The sequence below is a fragment of the Phalaenopsis equestris genome, unplaced genomic scaffold (genome assembly GCF_001263595.1).
Source record: "Phalaenopsis equestris unplaced genomic scaffold, ASM126359v1 Scaffold000002, whole genome shotgun sequence".
NCBI classification, from domain to species: Eukaryota; Viridiplantae; Streptophyta; class Magnoliopsida; order Asparagales; family Orchidaceae; genus Phalaenopsis; species Phalaenopsis equestris.
This window is the reverse complement of record NW_018164444.1, coordinates 24,810,659-24,815,886: the sequence shown is the minus strand read 5'-3', so window position 1 is coordinate 24,815,886 and position 5,228 is coordinate 24,810,659. Positions and strand designations below refer to the sequence as shown.

At 31.6% G+C, this 5,228-nt stretch overlaps 1 protein-coding gene across 1 annotated transcript in view; it reads right to left on the bottom strand.

Annotated features, from left to right (window-relative positions):
- Positions 1-5,228, bottom strand: part of LOC110036296 (amino acid permease 5-like) — a 23,027-nt gene that overhangs the window by 15,256 nt on the left and 2,543 nt on the right. The gene's annotated exons all lie outside the window — the stretch shown is intronic.

Genomic DNA, 5,228 nt, shown 5'->3' with positions numbered 1-5,228 from the left:
GGATCAAGGTATAATTGGCATAGGGGATGTCTACTTTTTGGACACTTGGGGCTTCTTGGAGAAGGAAAGACATACATCCTTGGGAAAAGAGGAGGAGCCACCAAGAAAGGAAAAAAATATTACCTCATGAGTACTGATGCATCAGTACTCCAATGGTGGGGTGTCACGTGGCGTCACAGTGGGACCATTGCATACGTGACACTCCATCATTGGAATACTGATGCATCAGTACTCCGGAGGTAATATTTTTTCCAAGAAAGGGCTTCTTCTTCCCCATTCTGGTTTTTTTGAGTTCCTTTAGTTTTTTGGGAGAGAGAGGTTCTTGGTTCTTCATCTTCTTCTTCAAAGGTTGAAAATTCTTTTGGAGGCTTGGGGATGAGGAACTTGAGGGAAAGGTAAGAAGAAGGTTTTGCTCACTACAACCTCTCTTCTTCCTCTTCCACTTCTTCTTCCACTTCTTCTTCAACTACCTCCACCACTCTTCTTGAGTGTGCAAATACATAGAGCGGAACCTAAAATTTCTTTAGAACCCAATCCAATTATTCGGGGAACTAGCAACCATGTGACCATTCGATAACTTCATGACCTGACGAATGAGATGAAGCCATTTTGAGCTAGAGAACGAATGATTCTTCGATCCCCTTTCTCTAGACTTCGAAGGCCATGTTCGTATGAGAAATCCTTCATTTTTTTTACCGACTGGCTCGAGTTAGGCTCTCCATTACGGAGTAATGGACTGACATCTACTACTTCATCATTTCACTCTCCGTCGTCGAAGTCGACCGGCCACTATTTCATGCAAGCGTTCACATTTGCGTTGGTGTGTTTAACATGATTTCAAAAAAGTGCTTTGAAAATATCAAATTTGTGCACATTTTCGTCGGCTCGACTGATCGACCGCCACCATTCCAATCGATTCGACCGACCATTTCCCATGCCGGCCGGCCCGAACACCTTGTTTGGCTGTCATATAAACGCAACTTGCGAGCTAAAAAATGAATCTAGTCAATCATTACAATTTGTTTGGCTGTCGAGCATGGTGGAAATCTGCAGTTTGCTTTCAAGTCCCACAATAATTAATTAATTAATTAAATAATTGATGTAAATGTTAACATACTTACGCCATACTTTGTCCATACTATGAAGCTAAAAGCTGCTACAAGCTAACTGGACGTTTCTGAAGGCCTTGGACGGAGGAAACTGACAGCTTATGACATCTGAACAAGGGCCTGTAATCCTCCAGTGTTTTGGCAGCTGTGCCGTAAATTAAATACTTAATGGTGTTTATTACAAAATATAACATGTGATTTATATAAATAATAGAAAAGTATTTTAATTAGATATTTACATACAAAAATACAAATGCATGCAAGAATGATGAGTCAAAAAAAGCACTATTTGCTTTTCAATTGATAATATCTATGGCACATGGCTCAAGTGAGGAAGGGTTTTAAGGTCTACTTTCATTTCATAAGGGATTATTTTATTGATTTTAATAAATATTATAATAGAAAAAAATCTAATAAATTGTGCTAGAGGTATGAAAGTTATTATCCAATTTTTTTTTTTAAAGAAAATTAATTTAAATGTTCTTAATAGTTATCAAAACCTTATTTTTTCCTCGACAATAACAACTTACAAAAATTACGACCAACTCAACAAATCTCTCAGTCGTCACTTTTTTGTTGATGTTAATATGCTTTTCTAAGAGTTTAATTTACAATTAATGCATATGAAAAATGTGCTCAACTTCTTTCAAACTAATTTTGAAAAATGTATTCTCCTAAAATATGTCATTGTCAGTGATTTGTGCAATACGTTATTTTTTTGCTATCATTGTGTATCAAAAAAATTTTCGCATCAAGGATGACTAGGCACAACTAACTAGATCTACATATGTATTCATAATATGATAGGTCATATTCAACATGTGCTCAAGTTAACATCATTTGGAGCACTATTTTCATTGGCCTGACATATTATCTTGCCCACTTTTATCTAGTAATAAACTAATATTATATCATCTTTTGCCCAATATTATCTTACCCACTTTTACGAGTAATAAACTAATAACATATTATCTGACCCATCCTCTTTTTAATGACACCATCCAATCAACATATTTTTATCTACTTGGCACTAATCCGAGGCCTCATTTTTTATAGCGCTTGCTTGTATGTCCATTATCATTTGCCCAACATAAGTCTATTACTTCATCTCCAAATCCTCATCCTAACAAACCATAATGACCGATGCTTACATGTGTCAATCCAAATTTGATTGAACTCTCATTTCATAATATTTCATAGATCCTTATGAATTACCTCCAAAATTTCTCCTTTGTAGGGCATCAATGTGGCATGACCATTCTTAATTAGATTTAATAGCCAATGTGGTTTTGACACATGTTGTATAAAGACATGTTTTACATAATCCAAATTGCTCATACATTATATGCATGTGCTTATTCATTTTCTTTTGGATTTAATGATTATATATCACATGACAAATGCATATAAGAAAAAACTTATTTAGACTTTTAAGTGGAAAAAATTCTATCCATGCAGATAAATTAAAGTTAGATTGTCAATAAGCATACTAAAACCTTTAATTTTCTATAACATCAGACATAAAAAAAGTATTTTTTTGGCATGTATAAGGAAATATATTTGAATAAAGGGAATCTTTTGGAGTTTACATATTAATATTTCAATCTTATTAGTCAAAGCCTTAAAGCAAAATGTTCAAATCTAAGGCAACACCCATATTGACAAATGAGCAAGTTAACGATGTATAATAAGAGTTAATTGTTTAAAATTCTCATATAAATTCTTATCAAACTTGGCTAAGTGTTTTAACTTGAATGATAAAAAAATATGGCATGAAAATTAATATGATCTATGTTTTAATGTAAGAAAATTATTACCAATAATTTTTTCTGACTCGTCCCCAAAGCCAATTTAGAATATATTATTTAAGATGAGTTTCTTTTCTAATAGTATTTATGTTACATATTTATATGCTGGTTATATAAAGATAACAGAGATGAATATAAATAAGAATTGTATAGAAAAATCATTTTCTTCTTCATTTTTTGACCCCAAGGAGCACATGGCAATTCACTGACCTATGAAATAATACTTGAAGTTCCTAAAAAGTAATGATGGATATATTCTCTTGAATCATATAAGTCAACTTATATAATTTGAATATCACTTAGTCAGTTTTTAATAATAATTGATTTTTAAATTTGTGTAGCTTAAGTGATTGAAGAGGTGTTCATTTTTTTTTTTACATATTTTAAATAAAATACTAACATAATATAAAATCACTTTTTTTACCATTGTTTTGATGTCAAACATAAAAAGATTGAGGGATGGAGGGATAGATTGATCTACTATCTTGAGAGACACAAGTCCCTCATTGAATGTTAATACATTTGATTCTTCCATTAAAGTGCTAATGTCGCGGATCTAATATCATGAAAGATCTAGCAACGCTAAAGAAGAAGAACAGATGGAGCAATCAAGAAGAATCAGTATTAGAAGCTAAAGCAAATTATTACAGGGGAGAACTGTTTATAGAGCATTAGAGAAAAACTCTGAAATGAATTGGCTACAGTTAACTGCAGAAGATTCTATTTTTTGTTTCAGCCAATTGTATCAACCTTTACTATATTACTGTCATCACTTAACACAGATTATATTATTAAAGTTGAGATACAACTCACTCAAATAATAAATAATTAAATATTACGAACATGACACAGTCTAACTTAATAATTTCTTAAAAGTTGAGTTTAATTTTGGTCATTAAGGTCACTTTCTTTTACCCAAACTCCACTATTAATGTTATAAAATTTAAAAGCCAAAGCAATATCAAGGAAATGATCAGGTGTTTGTGGGAATGGTGAATCAGTGCCCAACTGATGTTCATCTATTTTATTGATTCTTTTCTAAAAGAAGATTAATTGTATGCTTATTTTGAGTCATTGTAATTTGATGAAGTTATTTGGATATAAATGTTTTGTAGTTACAACTAATTAATGGTTTTCTAGTGAGCAATCATGTCTGTTTTGCCGTCGACATCGACTGTTAAGCAACAACTATGCTTCATTTTTGCAACATCAGTTGCTAGCCACAATATGCATGCTTCTGTTAGCCATAATCATATCATAAATTTATGCTTTTAACATATATCTAGTTTATGTTGTGTCACATTCTTATTATTAACTTTTTATGCTGTAATATTACAATAGAATACTATAGTTTAATATAAAATACTAATAAAATAAAGGGACATTGACATACATCTCACTCAATGCTTATGGATTTATGAATCTCACATCAATACTTCCATTTTTATTTGCATAGCAACCAATTCTTTTATCATATAAAAAAAAATAGCTCTTATTATATTTTGTAATGATCGAATCCATCTTTTCATACATAGATAAAGCGCTATGCATGAAAAATTAAAAATTTAGTTGTGAGAAACATAATTTATCAAGATCAGGAGGTATTTATGTAAATTTTCCTAAAATAAAATGCAAAGTTAATATTATGATTTAATGTACTGTTTTTAATCCTAATCATATCTATTGATTTCTTAAAATTGGTTGTGATTAGCTCAAATAAGCCATACTTTAAAAAAAAAATTCTTTCTGAATTGTGCAGTACAGATGCAATTTCATTGATTTCTAAAAATATATCTAATAGTAAAATACATAAAATAAAATAAAATGAATTAGTGATATTTGATAATATTTGATGATACTACTACAATATTTCACCACAATATCATCAAATACTATCAAATTCAAGCACATTCTCACTTATCTCATCCACACACAAATATTACTTCATTTTAAAGAGAAAGATTTGTGTACGTAAGATGTACGCAGCGCTGCGTATTGACTAGTAGGTTACAGGGAGAGTATTGAGGATTATATCCACATTATACTCTCTGTACATATAAGTCATAAGAAATTTACAGAGAATATAACGTGAATATAATCGCCCAATACCATCTTAATAATCCCGCTAAGGTTAAGTCTTAGGTGCACAAATTTTTTTCAATTCTAAATGGGCACAAATAACAACAATAACGGTAACCCCAACCCATTCATCAGTAATTGTTATTAAACGGCTTGAACACCTTGAGATCATCCACGATACTCGCCACCGATCCGATGGCCGCCGCCGCAGATATAACAAAACACCCGCCGC